The sequence below is a fragment of the Pogona vitticeps genome, chromosome 1, assembly GCF_051106095.1.
Source record: "Pogona vitticeps strain Pit_001003342236 chromosome 1, PviZW2.1, whole genome shotgun sequence".
Lineage (NCBI taxonomy): Eukaryota > Metazoa > Chordata > Lepidosauria > Squamata > Agamidae > Pogona > Pogona vitticeps.
Window position 1 is genome coordinate 85969605 of NC_135783.1, and position 17893 is coordinate 85987497.

At 40.1% G+C, this 17893-nt stretch overlaps 1 protein-coding gene across 19 annotated transcripts in view; it reads left to right on the forward strand.

The window, feature by feature from the left end:
• PTPRK (protein tyrosine phosphatase receptor type K) overlaps positions 1-17893 on the forward strand; it is a 412999-nt gene that overhangs the window by 278602 nt on the left and 116504 nt on the right. The window lies entirely within an intron of this gene.

A 17893-nucleotide genomic window follows, 5' to 3' on the forward strand; every position in this document is an offset into this window, starting at 1 on the left:
TGGAACTGAATTCTCCTCATGGAACCCAACGATCCCCTTCAGTAATGTCCAGTTGTCCCTGAAGACAACTGGACATCACAGGGGTCAGCACTCATGGGGGGAGGCTTCTTTCCACTCCTGAGCCAACTGCTTGAGGCACAGCCTCTGGCAGTGGCTTCTCCAGTGTCAGCTTCTGCCGTGTCGACACTGAGTGGGAATGGGCCCAGCTCCAGCTCCTCATCCCTTCCCTCTGCCTCTTCCCCTCCTCCTCTTACCCCAGCCTCCACTCTTTTTAGTTCACCCGTGCCTTTGTCCTATCATAGGTGCTTCTTCTCTGTACTCCCACACAGGTATTCCTTTACCTTGCTTTCATCTCCCTCTAGCTCTTCCATCAAGGTAGATCCAGCCACAGTTCTTTCCTGGGCCATGACCAATGACTCCAGGACAGCTCATTGCCATACCCTGGAGTCCGTGGGATTTTATGGTACTCTTAAGTACTCCTTCCTGAGAGGTGGAGGTGGATGGACAGCCTCACAGGGATGCCAAGAGTGTCCCCCTCATGTAGTCTTCAGTTTATTTATAGACATTTGGGCAGCCAATAAACCACAGAAGCCTGTGCTGCAGGGTCAGAAGACTGGCAGTCGTAAGATCGAATCCACGCAATGGAGTGAGCTCCCATCGCTTTGTCCCAGCTCCTTGCCAACCTAGCAGTTCGAAAGCATGTAAATGCAAGTAGATAAATAGGTATCCACCCTAGTCACGCTGGCCACGTGACAATGGAAACTGTCTTTGGACAAGCACTGGCTCTACGGCTTGAAAAACAGGATGAGCACCAACCTTCGGACACAACTGGACTAAAAATGTCAAGGGGATCCTGCCATCCTATGGAACAGCTAAATTCTTTGCTTTGGTTTCTTTTAATCCTATCTTTTTAAGGTGATAGTCCTAGGCTTGTAACAGGTGCGACAAAAGCCAGTCTTCATGGAACATTTCTTATGAACTTACAAGATGATCATAACAACCCCACAATGTCCTGTTTGTTTCCCTATATGTTCACTCCTCCATTTTTACCTCTGTTGTCATTCTGGCTGGGGAATGCTAACAGCGTTCTCCAAAGACTGGACTGTCTCAGCCAGCAGGGGGAAAAAGGGCAGAAGCAAGCACAAAAGATAAAAGTTGACAGATTCTACCATTCATCCGAAGTTGCTTCTGTGAGGAAGGGAAGGTACATTGTCCAAGAAAGCTATGACCCAACTCTCTATGCAGGGTGCAAGAGTCCTTTTTCATGTGACTTCTGCTTTCAGGCTTAACTTATTTCCCTAAGAAAACTAAGAACAGGAAACAAACACCATCATATTGTTCCTTCAAAGTAAACTATCATCGGACTTACATTCTGGCACATTTTTATTAGGAAAACAGTCTGTTCAGTTCTCCATGTCAAGTATTTAATATAGCCTGAGGATGGACTGTGTCCAAAATAGTCCAGTGTTAGAATACTGAGAACCTTTACATATTTGGCAGAAACAGCAGTGTAATTCCTTTTAAAAGCTTCATCATTGCTATTTAAAGAGGGGGGGGGGGGAAATACTCTTGACAGATGGCACCTCTTTGCTCTCCTGATTGTTGTTTCTCCATACTGGAAGCTAGTAGCTTTTCAAACTAAATCTTCCTACCTTATCTCCATATAACCAATTTCCTCCTGTAACAAGTTGTCACAGAACTGTGCTGACTAATTGCCTTGCTTAGCACCCGTACCTGTAGACAGTTAGGCCTCATACATCACCACATACATTTCCAAATGCTTGGAAATCCTGCACAAGCACATTCCTGTGGATGGAAGGGTGAAAATGGCCTCACATCTAACTCAGTGCCCATGTGTAACATTATGCCACTTTGTGCAAATCGCTAGTGGGAGATAGGTAAAGGTAAAGGTTCCCCTTGACATTTTTAGTCCAGTCGTGTCCGACTCTAGGGGGCAGTGCTCATCCCGTTTTCAAGCTGTAGAGCCAGTGCTTGTCCGAAGACAGTTTCCGTTGTCTGGTGGCCAGCGTTACTAGGGAATGCCGTTTTACCTTCCCACCGAGGTGGTACGTATTTATCTACTCACATTTGCATGCTTTTGAACTGCTGGGTTGGCGAGGAGTTGGGACAAAGTGATGGGAGCTCCCTCTGTCATGTGGATTTGATCTTATGACTGCTGGTCTTCTAATCCTTCTATCCCGCAGCACCACCATGTTCCTTCACCAATGAAGAGATAGCCTTCACCAATGAAGTGACATTTGATCAGATGTTTCTCCTTCAATACAACTGCATAGCTGCACGATCTACACAGATCCACCCCAGATCACACCATGCCACCCATAAACAAAGAATTTGACATCTATGCTGTTAGCTATGAAAGCAGTTAAGCCAAACATGTTTTGGTAGAAGATTATATCTGTTAGACTTTCTTTCCCCATCATATTTTTATGATCAGATAAAATTGTGAATTGCAGTGTATTTAAGGGGAGAAATCAAGTTCCTGTCTGAAATAAAGAATATATTCTTTATGAGAATGTTATAGCAACAAACATGAAACAAGAGAAACACTTGACTCTTCTCAGGCAGAATGTGTTAGTGTGAATGTTATTTAGTCTGGTTTTTAAATAGAAATATACAAATTGCAAAAACATCCCACCAACAAAAGTTTTCAGATGACAGACCTCATTCAGTATGAGAGACTTTGAAAAATACAGGTTGGTTTGAAGATTTAATCAAGCCCAGGTGGAATCATTTGTCTGTGCTTCAACATTTGACCTGTTTGATGGATTCATACATGATGCGTCTGGTAGGTGTTTAGGATGCAGAGAGATTTGATGAAATTGGATGGCTACTGTATGTGCCACCTGAGAAGTCTAGAAAATGACAAGTCTCCCTGCACCCCAGTTCACTCTTAGGAGCAATCCTATTTGAATTCAAAACTGCATGTTTTAAATGACATTATAACTTCAAAATAAGCATGTATGTATGGACACAAGGAATTATTCTGTGAAATCTTCAATTTTTCTGTATAAGGGAAGAGATGATTTATCTTGGTGACAGCCTTGAAGATAAATTGGTACTAAAATAAATTCAGGCTTTTGACATTGTGCTGGTTGAAAGGTAGTCCCTGAATGTAGGAAAGGAAAGCAAATTTCTGAAATTTTCTCTCTCTCTTTTCTTTCTTTCTTTCTTTCTTTCTTTCTTTCTTTCTTTCTTTCTTTCTCTCTTTCTTTCTTTCTCTCTTTCTCTTTCTTTCTTTCTTTCTTTCTTTCTTTCTTTCTTTCTTTCTTTCTTTCTTTCTTTCTTTCTTTCTTTCTTTCCTTCTTTCTTTCTTTCTTTCTTTCTTTCTTTCTTTCTTTCTATGAATCCTCAAAAATGTTCCACTCTCTCATGTCCCAGATAACATTTTACGTAACTTTTCTTCACTGCTTGGTCCTTTCAGATTTTGAAGTAGTTAAAACAGTTAAAGTTCCTACACACTTGATTAATCCGTATGTTCTCATTTTGTCTTTTGTGGACAATATAGGTCAATACCTTCATTACTTTTGTGGCATTCTGGTTCCTAATCTCTTAAGAAGACTGTTTAGGTTGTTATCTTTGTAACGCCCAGCTCTCCCTAAGGAGAATCTGAGGTTTGGACAGGGAGTCACTTTGGACACAAATCCACCACCTTTTCTCTGAGGCAAGTCCTTTAATCCTCAGAAGTGCGTGAGATCTGTTCCATGGACAAGCTTGACCTTAAAAGAACATTTCACTTTACTTTTAAAGTAGTTAAGTATGGGCTTTGTGTTTCCTGAGAACACACAACAGCTCAGTAAGGTAGGACTTCTCAGTGGAAGCCAGTTAGTGACCTAATCCAATCCTCTGGATTTAAGTGTAACCTTGCTGTTCAAGAGACTAGTCCTCAGTTGAGTTTTTATAATTATTTTTATTAAGAAAATACAGATTCATAGAAACAGTTTGTTTGCAAAGCATTAGCATAGAACATGTCCAAAGATTCCAATAGTTAAATAAAGCTGCTATTATTAAAATAATAAATACTAAAACCTAAGCTATGGTGGGCTATTCCCACCTCCTCCTTCTCCTTACTGTGCTACATTCTGTAAGTATTCCTTCACATAGCACAATCCATTCGGAAAATTCCCCTAGCTTGAGATGCAAAGAGAAGCTCTCTAACGCACCCCATCATCCATTTTTTCTTACATTCCTAACAAGTCCTTCTTCTTGACAGTCCATAGGTGTAAACCAATTAATTTCAAAGAGTCATAACACAACTCTCCATCAAGAATTCTCATGAAGATCCAGGTGTGTTATCTTCTCCCAGTTAGGATGGTATGTGTTGAGTCTTCACACTGGGCCTCCTTCATCCTTGCCTCGTTATCGCAGTTCTCCCTGTACCAGGCAAACTGGAAAACAGTTTCACGGCCTATCACATTCCAATGCCTTAGAATAATTTCACTTTGAACCTAACAGTCTCCATTTTATTTAACTACAAATCCCACTCTCCTTCAGATCATCACAATCTTGTGTGTGTGTACACCTCATATGATGAAGAGAGCATTCCAGCCCTAATCTCTCTGTTGTCATTTTCCTCATTCAAAAGTGGCATGTATGAAAACCCAGTTGTACCCATGGAAGCTGTATATGCAGGCCAGAATGCAGAAGAATCAGGAATTCAGTTTCCATGTAGGGCCTCCACAGTGTACACCCAAGTACCTGTGTGAGGAAAGTGAAGGGGCGCAGGGCTAGAACATTCTGCTCCTTGCATGTGGAGTACCCATAGGAAGCCTGAAGAGTGTTGTGGTCAGATCCATCCATACATGCAGAGATATAGCCCAGCCAGCAGTTGGTTTTGGTATATAGAGCACAAAGTTGCATGATAGGGTATCTTACAACCATAGGAATGACAATGGCATTGTAGCTTTTTTTGTAAATTCATATACATAGGAAAATATAAATCTATGTGTGATTTCTTCTTGACCTGTTTCCTATCTCAGGACATCAGCAAACATCCCTTCAAGCAGTAACCAGTTAGGAAAAGTAGAAGAACCAGCAATTTGTCTGGCCAGTTTTTAACTATTCCTTTCAACTCTTTCCTGTGAAAATAGAGTGCTTCTTGCCCTCATTCGGGGTTCACAAAATTTCAGGAGCCAGTGGTTTGATTCCTTCTAAAGTGTCCCTCATCAGTGTTACTTACTGGAAGATCACATCATTCATGGAGAATTTCACAGCAATCCCTGTGTGGCGTCACTGCCAGTGCCCTGCCAGTCCATCAGAGACTGTAGCTCCCAGACCCCTAGCAGACAAGGGGGAAAGATGACAGGTACCTGCAGACAAGCTGGCTGATGAGGGCCACCTGTGAGGGGGGGAAAGTGAGGCAGATGTGAGGATAAAAGAAGAAGACTGGAAGGGCTCAGGTGCTTCCTTCAAGGAAATGGAGAGAGAGAAACATCAGAAGAGGAGGGGATGTGGAGAGAGGCTGCCGGGGCTTGGGATCCCCAAGTCTACATGGCTGAGGTGGAGGGTGCCTGGGGAGAGGACCTGTGGGCTGAAGTTCCCAAGGCCTACTCATTGAGTGAAAGCTGCGGTTGAGTGACCCCAAAGGCAGGACTCCAGGAGTCTACCATACCTCCAATGTGACCTTGATGTCCACCTCATCCAATGGGAGCAGCAGCACCTACTTCAACTCAGCTGTGGTGCTGGTGCCAGCATGAGAAAGAGAGGAAGCTCAACGAAGGAGCACAGTAGTGGCACCAATATCCTCGCATCCAGCTTTACTAGCCATCCTTTAAGAGCCTTCAAGCAGGGCCAAGGCTCCTACTCCCCTCTCACATTGTGAGACCAAGATCTCTGAGTTCCCTGTGGCCTTAACAGGAGATCCTCTTGAAAGGACATGCCCTGGGGAGGTACTGCAAGGAAGTCAACTCCCTAGGAAGCTCCCTGACAGAGTTAAGGACAATGTTCCTATTTCCTCACTGAAAATTAAGACTGTTTTTGGTCCTTATGCCAATCTGGAGCCCCTGTAATTATTTCCAGGAGACCCAGCCAGCAGTGGCACCGAGGCAGTAGGACCAGTGGTGCTCACATAACCTCACAGAGTTTTTCAGAGAGTGAAAGTGGGGAGGAGGACAGCTGTGTTACACCAGTTTGAAGTAACTGAAGAACATACTGTATAGGATTTCGTTTATAATGGAGGACAGCAAATCACTTCTCCAATTACTTTAAGTTCAAATACTGAACCATTGCCTCATGTTCCTCAGTGCTTCCACACAGACATTTCTTCATAAGGGTCATTTTTCTAGGTAGAGCAGCTGTATTGAAAGACAGTAAAGAGGCTTCCACAGAAGAATAGAACCAGGGAACAGAAGTAAAAGGCTTGAGGATTTAGTTTTTCAAAAACATTTCCTAGGATTTCTTCTTAAGTAATCATAGCACTACACAAGATAAGAGTAACCTTTCAGGATCCTGTTTTGCCACTTGTTGCATCTTTGCAAAGTACTTGCTCTTTTGAAATTTGAGGGATTGAGAGAGATCATTTTTGACAAAAGGTAGGTAGAGATAGGATGATTAGGAAGCATACTAGCTTCCCTCCAACACACCTCACTCTCTGCTGCAGAATAATATAACCAAGTTGATCTGCTTCATGTTATGGTCTGAAATAATGATATATCTGGATCTGAGGCAACTTTTCTTTGGAAATGTAATATTTATGTGTAGTTTTTGAGAGATTTGTATTCATAACTCTATACTTTTAGCTTTGTGTTGTTTGTTTGAGTGAAAGCAGTGATGAATTTGTTCAACCCAGATGATATTTATGCCTTTTTCATCATTATATATAATCCACCTGTGCTAGATCTTAAGACCTATGTAGACTTTATACTCTGCTAGAGAGCTTATCAGCTTCTCTGCAGGCTGCTCAATTTGAATTTTAAAACTGGGAATGAATGGATTTGTGTTGCGCTTTTTTGCGTTTGTGTGCAGAACTCCACTCCTATTGGTGTGATAACTCAAAAACGGAGAGCAAGCTTGTAGATTGCTGTTTACAATGGCTGAGCAGTTTCTGATACCATGCTGATTGGCAGCTACTCCTCACATCTCCTCCTACATGTCTTCTCCATTTTTATGAGGCCTGAGAAAAAGGTGGTAGGAATACATCTTGACTTTTCTGAACTTTGACAATCAGTCCTGTTTTTTCAAACAATATTACTGTTTTCTAAAACATCCAGTTATAAGCTGAGTTTCTCCTCCTGAAAGCAGTCTTTCAGCCCTTAATAATATTCCTTTAAGCTCCTTTTACCCCATTCTGCAAGATGTAAGAGGAGTTAAAATGTGAATACTGTACAGTATATTTAATAGTAAGGGACGTGGTGGCACTGCGGGCTAAACCGCAGAAGCCTGTGCTGCAGGGTCAGAAGACCAAGCAGTCGTAAGATCGAATCCACGTGACGGAGTGAGCGCCCGTCACTTGTCCCAGCTCCCGCCAACCTAGCGGTTCAAAAGCATGCAAATGCAAGTAGATAAATAAGGACCATTTCGGTGGGAAGGTAACAGCGTTCCGTGTCTAAGTCGCACTGGCCATGTGACCACGGAAGATTGTCTTTGGACAAAATGCTGGCTCTATGGCTTGGAAACGGGGTCGAACACGACTGGACAAAAATTGTCAAGGGGAACCTTTACCTTTACCTTTATATTTAATAGTACTCCTACCCCCTTCTGTTGTTTGCAAAATTGGACATTGCTCCTTTTCTTGTTCTCCTGGAATTCCATTCCTATCATAATAGTATTTCAAGGCAAATTGCGCTATTTGTAGATCCAAAATATCAGGCCCTTTTGGCTATCCTTTGAAAATAAAGAAGAGGCATAATTACTCTTGGTTTTCCTCAAAAATGACATATAATATTGATTGCAAACTCCTTATATCAGAAATGTAGGCTTGTAAAAACATATTATTGAGATTGTTAAATCTATTTGAATATACATGAAAGAAAGCTATCAAGAATCACCAAATACTTTATGTGTTGCAGGACACTGGGTGTAAAACTCCTTGTGTAAAATATATTTGAATGTTTTGTCACCCTTGACCACTATTTTCCCAGTTCTGTAGAATGATTGCATTCCTTCTCCTTATCACACCTTTATTTTCTCAGTGATATCCCCGGTATATTCTTTAACTCTGCTGGGCTATTGTAAGTCCAGGATCAAATATGAAAACCCCAGAGCCTGAAGACTCTGGAAGCAACAAGATAAGAGGAAAAGACTGACATATACCCTGTTTCCTGAAAATAAGACGTAACCTGAAAATAACCCCTAGTATGATTTTTCAGGATGCTTGTAATATAAGCCCTATCCCAAAAATAAGCCCTAGTTAAGTGAAACCCCACCCTCCACCATTGTGCAGCATTGTGCAGCAACCAGAAGATGACATGACCATATTTGAATAAATGTAGGTTGTTGTACATGGGGGGAAAAAATAAAACATCCCCTGAAAATAAGCTGTACTATGTTTTTGGAGCAAAAATTAATATAAGATCCTGTCTTATTTTCGGGGAAACATGGTATATTCTGAAAAGCTGCAGGCACTGTGTAGAAGAATCAGTCTGTTTTCTGAGAGAAGTAAAGAGACATCCACGTATAGGCACACTTTCTAATTTGTCTAGTTGTCTAATGGTTAATTTAATATTGCTACTCCAGTACCAGGACAATTGAAATGTAGCAGCGCAAACCTGCATATAGCTATACAGAATTAAGGCTCACTGAGTCCAAACTCTTAAGGTCAGTAGGTATAGGGTTGCCACCTAAGAGTATATGTTTTCTCCCCTGCTAAAGTATTTAGATGCTCATCAGAGGTATACTGAGCTGAATTACATTTCTGTCTGGTTCAGGGCAGGGTGAAGGGCAGGAAGACCAGTGGTAAATCAAGATGATAGATCTGGTTTTATCTTCTCTTTTCAGTGATATTGATCTGGTTTTTGTTCTCCTCTTCCTTTCAGTGATGCTGAGTGCTGTGGTACAATTGCTCAATGTTTAACATCTAGTAGTCTCTTACCTTGGTTTGGTAGTTTGCCATGCTTAGATACAGGGGGAGATGTTTTCTGTTACTCTTCTGTCCTCCCACTATGTCCCCATTGCAGAGGGAGAGGGGGACACTTAGGGACAGAATAGGTTAACAGGTATATATCTAAATTACACAGTAGTATGCCCCTTTTAGATGCATGCCTATTGAAAAATAGATTCAATTCATCAAAAAAACCCTTTGATTTATGAAAGTGGGATATTGTGCTTCTGTACCCATGATTCATAAGGCCAGGAAATGGCCCAATATTGCTGCACAATATTGGGCCCATGTTGCCAGCAGGAAAAAGAATGCCAGGCTTTACATAGCAAAGAGCAGCCTGAATGTTGACAATACCAATGGCAGCAGCCAAGATGGTCTACAGGATACCCTCTTGTGCTCACTACCATTCGCAAAGTGATACCACACAAGGGAAAATCCCAGAATCTGACTCCTTTTTTCATCTGTTAACTACATCTTACCCAAACACAAAGCAATTATCAGGGCTGTTTTTCAACAAGGGATGTTCTGCACAGCACAGAGCTGCTGCTGCGGTGGCGCTTTGCCTGCCCACTCAGAACCAGCAATCACAGGCATTTGATGTAGAAGCTAGGGGGTGAGCTTAGGAGAAAGCATTAGGGCTGCTGGTGCTATAATGTGTACATTGGCCCTAATACATCTGCATTTTCCTCTACTGACCTTTAAATTTTGCATTCCCATGTGGTGATCAGCTAGAATAGCAATAGAGCAAAGGGTTTTGGGAGCTCAGAGCTTTTGTTTACAAATAATGTAAACTATGAGTGCTCAGCTTCAAAAAGAAGCCTCTGGGATGCAATTTCCAATTTCAGGTTAGTTGTACTGAATATTTATCATTTCAGCATGGATAAATATTAATTGCAGCTGGTATTTGGCATGAGAAAAATGCATTACAAATTGCAACCATGTCATGTGAAACACAAAAATATTGTGTACGTACACTTAATTGCTAACATACACTTTGCAAGTACACAGCAATCTATTAGGTAAATCTGGCAAGCTTATCAGAAAACTACAACTATATTGAGATGTAGTATCTTTTTCTTCAGTTATTGATAGGAGCAATACATAGGTTAAAATTTAATTAGTGGAACTCAGAGGGATAGCCTGTGGCAGAGAACTAATTCATTTAAGTTTGTCAAATACATTTAGTAGCCCTTTAATATACAGTTTCGTAGGTAAGTGTTTAAATATTTTTCTTTAAATCACTACACTGAAACTTAACAGTGTGTAATGCTTTGCAATTATTTGGCTAAAAAATCTGGTATGACCTTTAAGGAAAGAAGGTGAATGCATAAATGACTCTTAATTTATTTAAATATTTTATACACAAACTATTAGGCAGGATAATATTTTACTTCTGGGGAAAGACGGGAGTGAAAAAGAACAGCTAATGACACAGCTTGCAGCTCAGAATCCCATTAGAAAGCATTATCACAGCATTAGTGGGCTATAATTTGGAATTATTAAATTTGAGGAGAGAGGGTTTTTTAATGTTTAGATGGTTAATTGTATCTTTCTTTCTGAACTGGGACTAAATATTACTCTGTAAACCTTACTGTAGATTTCTTTTCCTTGCTGTGGGGGAAAAAACATATTGTCCTCTGTTGGTGCCTGAGGAGTTTTCTTATGTAATGCAGCTGTCATATTTCTCCTCAGTTTCCAAAGAAAAAGAGGCAAGAGTGCAGTGTTTCAGTTTCTATTCTATTAAAGGCACAGACGTATTTCAAATGCCTCATTCCGATATTTCAGGTGTAGTTTACTCAGGACAGAAAGTGTGTCAATGCTAATTTGGTTGCCTTGCATCTTTGTATTGCATTTTAATTCTGGTTTTAAGATGTTTCATAATTTGCCTAGGATTTTGATCATGAAGAGTGGTGTATAAATATTTCAAAATAAATAGTAAGTAAAAAAGAATTATAGCTAAAGAGCTACAGCTCATGGGGAAGAGAACACTCTTTGCATGCGCAAGAGCCCATGTTTCAACCATGATATCTATAGCTAAACAACCCTTTCCTAGAGGGAGATGCTGCCTGAAGCATTCATACTGTAACTCACTGCATTATCACTTCAACTTTCCTGTTGGTTTTCGCCATGTCAATTTTTATTTCACTAGCCTCATCAGGGTATTTCAGGTTACCAAGGGGGAAGCAGGGCGTGTTGATGTTTGCATGTCTTTTTATCTGCTGCTTCTCAGATTTGGAAGGTTGCCACTGTTTGAAGCAGTAGTGTGCCTGTGATTGCTTGAATTGATGCCAGAGTCCTCTGCCAGCTTAATTGTGCAAACGAATTGGCAACTGCAGAGTCCTTAAGGGATAGTTGTCATTTGAGGTGTCTGCATTCAGCCAAAAGGCCTTTCCACCTGTGGCTAGTGGAAGGACTGGAGGGAAGAAGAGAAAAGGTTGATCACCATGCAGCTAGCTACTAATGTGACTAGGCACTTTCTAAGCAAAGAGTGTGTGTTGGATTTCTGTACATGAACTCTCCTTTTACTTTAACCTGATGGCACTATTTTAGACAGAAGTGAACCATCTTCCTTTCTCTAAACAGAGTAACACTGCAGTTTCTATGATATCCAGCAGATTACTGTGTCCTGTGCTAATGTGTATGGACTCAGTGGGCCTAGAGCTCTGTGTGTGTGTGAGGATTACACTATCTTCAGGCTGCTCTTGAGACACCTCTGTCCTGGGATGAAAATGTTCTGAACCATATATTTAATGGAACATCTTGCCTTTTTTCACCCAGACTAATTAAATTCAGGAAATTAAATATCAGTAATTTTAGGAATATAAAACCCAGTGATGAAAGGGCAGGAGTGTTTAAAAAAAAAGTCCCTGAGCTGATAAAATTAGATTCAGTAGAATTAATTAAGGATATAATACTCTGTCACTAAGCTATCTTAAGGCTTTTGACCTACGTAGCAATTTAATTTCAATACTGTTGGCAGTGAAAAATTCCATACAGTTGAAGAAGCTAATGCCACCTGGTATTGTTAACGTTTCTTGCTGGGCTCTCCTAGTGGCCCTCAATATTAGAGATTAGCAAATTGATCATTGCCTTAGCGTGATATTATCAAATGGATTCTCAAAATGTTTACATTTCCTTTCTCTTCTTTAGAGTTTCACTGTCCAAGATTAACATACCTTGAGTGGTCCTGGGTATTTTAACAAATGAAAGGGGAAAAGAAGAATCATCCTCACCACACGGTAGAATGTAATGCCCAAACTTTTCTGAATCGTTTGCTTTTTAATTTGTTAGGATACTAAACAAAATTCATATTTCATTTAATAATAATTTTGAAGTTTTCACATCATTAGCAGCCCAACAGTTTACTGAATAGGAGACAATGAGGTAGATTTAATTAAGTGTTATGTCAAGTAGAGGTGAAGTGAAATCCTGCACTGAGGCAGATCAGATACCTGATTAGTTGCATCTGCACCCCTTTCTTTTCTTCTGTCCGATAAGACATCTGATCTTGGGTTGATGGTCTCAGAGCATTGCTAGGCTTCTCTGGTTATCCACATGGGGGACATGTCTCCAGTGAGCAATGCAGTAGGAAGAAAAGTTTTGCCTTTTGTGATTCTCTCCCCTCATGTATTCTGAAATATTCAGTCTCAGGAATACCACAGGCTGTGCAATTTCCAAATTAGCCTTTCTCTATCGAGGGACTACCTAAATTTGAATGAAGCAAATGAGTCATTGCACCGTACCCCTTTGGGCTGTGTAACTAAACAAATAAGAGTGTGTTTTGCCTCTCAGGGTGAAATATTATGTATGTGGACCACATCATTGCATTTGGCCAGAGACCGTCAATCCTCCGAACCATGCCAGTGAAAAATGACTCCCATTGGATCTACAGAACGTTTTAGCCAGTCAGAATTACCAGCAACCATTTGCTGTGATGCTTGTCTGAACAAACTTATTGTGCTTCTTATCACTGGTGCTTGTTTATTTTAGTAAATGAAATGGAGAAAAGAACCACATTTTATGAAGATGTAACTTGTTCTGCAAAGGATGTATGGTGCATGTACCTTAAGCATTCACTCTAAACTCCTGAACTTCAGCTTCTCACAAGAAGCATTTGCTAATCTCTGTGTTTTGAACACCATTTATTCTCCTGCTGTTCAAGTAGGTGTCTCAATTAGAAAACACAAGTTTAGTATCTGCACAGTCAATCTGCTATACTTCCTATCATATTTATAAGCCAGCTGTTCATAACTTTGACAATGATGTCATTTACCCAGTATGGTTCCTGTTTATCTTTATTGCTGCTATGCAAAGGAGCTAGCAAGTGTGAACTAGTGCTGTAAATCCAGGAAACTATGGTTGGTTACCAGCTTTCAGAGCCATGCAATTTATTTGAGGGACTTATTAGCAGACTTGGTTCTGCCAGAGTAAAAACTTAGGATTTGTCAGTGCTATTTAAGCATTTGTAGAAGTCAAGTAAATATGCTTATGATTAAATGATTCAAATAGCCTAATTAGCAGATGGCAGGGACAATTATGTATTCATACTTCTGGGCAACAGCATTTGGTGGATATAATTATTTTACAGGAGTTAGCTGCCCTTATATTAAAAAGGATACATCACTATAGATGTTTGGTAAAGTGAACCACTTATAATATGCAAATAAAATTTCCTCATAGACTCCTTATTGCATGAAAATATCTACTGTTAAATTTGGCATTTGCATGCATTCTTTCAGATGTGATACAATTAAAACAAACAAGCAAAAGGCTTTAAATGGCCTTCCTCAATATGTTACTCTCCAGATGTTTGAGTTGTAGTATCCAACAGTCTTAGCCACCATGCATAATTATTGGAGTGATGTATGTAGTAAATGAAAAGATCTGGTGAACTCCATGTTCAGGAAGATCACATAAAAAATGTTGCCAAGATCCAACATACTCACAAGTACAAATAAACTATTATTTGATCAGTTTCCATAGCATGTTGAAGGGAGGAGAGAGGTAAGCTGTTTCTGATTAACTTATTGTGAATCTTAGTTTGTTCAGACCTCTTGATTTGATCCCGTTCTACCTGCATTGAAGACATATGGTAGCATTTGTACCAATAAGGAGAAGAACTCCACCTTCCTGTCCACTGAGTTCTACCCTATTTCAGCCTATATGTTTCTCTCTGTGTGTTTTGTTTTTCATACTAGCATTGCATAATGCATTAAGTCAAGGGTGGGCAACTTTCATCCCTCCAGATGTTGTCGTTTTACAGCTCCCATAATTTCTCACATTTGGGTGGCTAGGGTTCATGAGGGCTGCCGTCCAGGGACACCTGCAGTTACACACACCTGCATTAAGGACACAGCCTTCCTAGTCTGTGGCAAAATTCTAAAGAAACATATCCTGCTTCACTCAGTACCACACAGGCTACACCATGTGTATGAGCCGGTACTCAGAAATGATGCAGGCTCTTCTGTATTTGAGGCTCCTCTTCTCTGTCTTCAAATGCAGTCTGTACAAAGTCAGGGTGGAGATTGTCTGCTTGTATAAATACCAGCTCTAGTTTAATTCTGGCTTTCTTTTTTGGTTTTCTCATCGATGCACGTAAAGTAAAAATACCAAATATCACTCCCAAGTTCTTAATGAAAAAGGAGAGCTGCAGGAAGAGAGCAGTGCAAGCTTCTAGCAGAAGGAAATTAACTTGACCCAAGATCCCTTCTATTTGTTCCAGCATTGTTAATTCAGTGCTTCCTCCTGCCATACCCGATCCTTGGTTTTAAAAAAAATAGAGGGAGAAAGTGTAGAGGCTGCCAGCAAAGTCTTCATCTCATTTGCTTTGAGCAGAAATCCCAGCTAGTTAAATTTAAGTTTTCTTTCTTTATTGTCAACTTCCTTTATTGTTCAGTGTTTACATCAACACATAGTTAATTGGGAATTGCATAATATGGATGATCTTGGTCTTGTTCTCCTTATACTTAGGAATCTGTTCTAGTTCCCTTTTTAAGCTGCCCTTCAGAATCTCAGTCATCTGATTCTAGAGTTGCAGTCTCAAGGTCAGCAACCACACTATCTGGGCTGTCCAGGACATTCAGATTTTTCTGGTATAATTCCTCTCTGTGTTCTTGCCACCTCTTCTTGATTTCTTCTGCTTCTGTTAGGTCCCTCCCATTTTTGTCCTTTATCTTGTCCATCTTTGCACAAAATGTTCCTTTAATATTTCCAATTTTCTCGAACAGATCTCTGGTTTTTCCCTTTCTGTTCTTTTCCTCTATTTCTTTGCATTGTTCATTTAAGAAGGCCCTCTTGTCTCTCCTTGCTCTTCTTTCAAAATCTACATTCAATTTTCTGTAACTTTCCCTATCTCCCCTGCATTTTGTTTCCCTTCTCTTCTCTACTATTTGTAAGGCTTCGTTGTACAGCCACTTTGCTTTCTTGCATTTCCCATTCTTTGGGATGGTTTTTGTTGCTGCCTCCTGTACAGTGTTAGAAGCCTCCATCCATAGTTTTTCAGGCACTTTCTCCACCAAATCGCGTTCCTTAAATCTGTTCTTCACTTCCATTGTGTATTCATAAGGGATTGGGTTTAGATTACATCTATCCCAGTGGTTTTTCCTATTTTGTTCAGTTTAAGCTTGAGTTTTGCTATAAGAAACTGATGATCAAAGCCACAATAAGCTCCAGGTCTTCTTTTTGCTGACTGTATAGAGCTTCTCCATCTTTGGCTGCAGAGAATATAATCAATGTGATTTTGGTATTTTCCATCTGGTGATGTCCATGTGTAGAGTCTCCTCTTGTGTTCTTGAAAAGAGTGATGAATTGAGTTCACCCATTCCTGTCCATTTTAGTTCACTGATGCCCAGGATTTTTTAAAAAAAATCTAGTTTTCCTGTTCCCCACCAAGGAGGCGACAGAATAGGATGGAGGAACATTGAGGCAGGAATGGACTAAATAGGGTTGCTTTGACATGCAGTGTGGCTCCTGTACCGAAACCACCTGATCTTTGTATGTCACTACAAGGATCATTCTGAATCTCAGACTGTACAGTGGACCCTCGACTTACAGATGGCTCAACTTACAGACTTTTCAAGTTACAGACTTCTCTGGCCGCAAAATTTAGTTTTGACTTGCAGCCGGAGAATCGACCTACAGACCAGAAAAAACCAAAATGGAACAAAAATGGCCAGTTACGGGATTAATCGGTTTTCAATGCATTGTAGGTCAATGGAGACTCAACCTACAGACTTTTTGAACTGCAGCCACTGTTCCAATACGGATTAATTCCGTAAGTGGAGGGTCCACTGTACTTTCAAGCCCTCCTTTTTGGCCCTATCCAGCCTATATAACCTCACTGTCTAGTCACACCCTGATTCATACAATCCCCATAACTTAGAAGAGGGGAGCAGTGCAGAACTGTTACAGGTTTTGCTTCCCTATTGTTCCCTATGAACAAGGAACCAAGCAGTCAAGGCAGGGGGCTAGATATTCCTGATTTTCATGCCTCTCCAAGCCCAGGATTCAGTATATTGCACATAAAAAAACGGTATCACACACATACTCATAGGTTTATCAGTAAGAAGAAACATAAATATGGTGGTTGTGCATGCATGTTTCATATGTTTGTGAGATCATATGCATTTTTTTTCCTATTAGTAATTAGGAAGCAGGTAAGATATCTGCTGCCTTAATTTCTTCTCAGTGTTCAAAGATGAATAAAATAACTTGCAGAAACAAAGCCTGTGCGACTTGGGGTTGTAGAAAGAGTACTCTGGCATTAGTTTGTGTTTTCTGTCACCTTGTCCCTCCCTTTGTGGTTTCATTTTCATGCTTGTTGACATGTTCATTCACATTTTATCATGCTAGAGAGGTTTTATTCATCTGGAGGGATGAGTTTGAGGACTCACACCTCATCATCATGCTAGTATTCCCACTTCTTGAAGGCTATATATTTCTTTTTAATTTAAACGCTGAAAAATGTCCAGGGATTATTACAACTAAGCTGCAGAAATCAATGGAATTTATTATCAAGGGATGTCTAATCTCTATAGCGAATACAAGACTTCACAGCTATTGATTGCAGGTGAAGGCTACACAAACTGTTAATCATGCTTGGAGACTGTAGAATAAACATACCATCAGATAAACAAGCAAGTAATTGCCAGCAGGGCAGTGATATCTTTGTCTCTTTACTATGTCTCTGCCGCTGTATTGCAAACTCCTTTATACCATTCATTTAAATGAAAATCCTGCTTTACTTTCCAATACCGTTCTACCATTAATCTTGCCGCTGTTAATACCTTTGAAATTAATTCTTTCATTGCCCAATTCCATTGTGATATAGCATTAATGATAAGTTAACGTGTGATATTAAACTAAAGAAGGGTTTGATAAATAAGAATATCTTACTGGTATCTGGAGAGAATTCATTGATCTTGTATTAATAAAGGGGAATGATTGTGTGCCTTTGCAAGAGTGAAGACAGTTATGGAAGGAGAATGGAGCTTTGTAAATGGAGGAAAAACTGGTTATATCTTCAAATGGTCCCATTGGGGAGAGCAGGTGTTGTTAATTGTATTGTTTATGTTGTTCCGTATTATTAAGTTTTTAGGTATGCATTTTTTCATTTTCATATTTGTTATCTTTTTGTATAAATATTTTTTTTTGAAAACTATGCCTCTGCAAATAGGACAGATAGATTTTTCATGTCCAAATATAATGTATGTATATAATATAAAATGTACTGCTGGTTGCTACAGTAATGACTGCAATAATAATTCAGGTGGTTTCTTCATTTCCCCACAGTATGTAGTCAATAACAAATATAGACACTGATTATGTCAAGTAACTAGG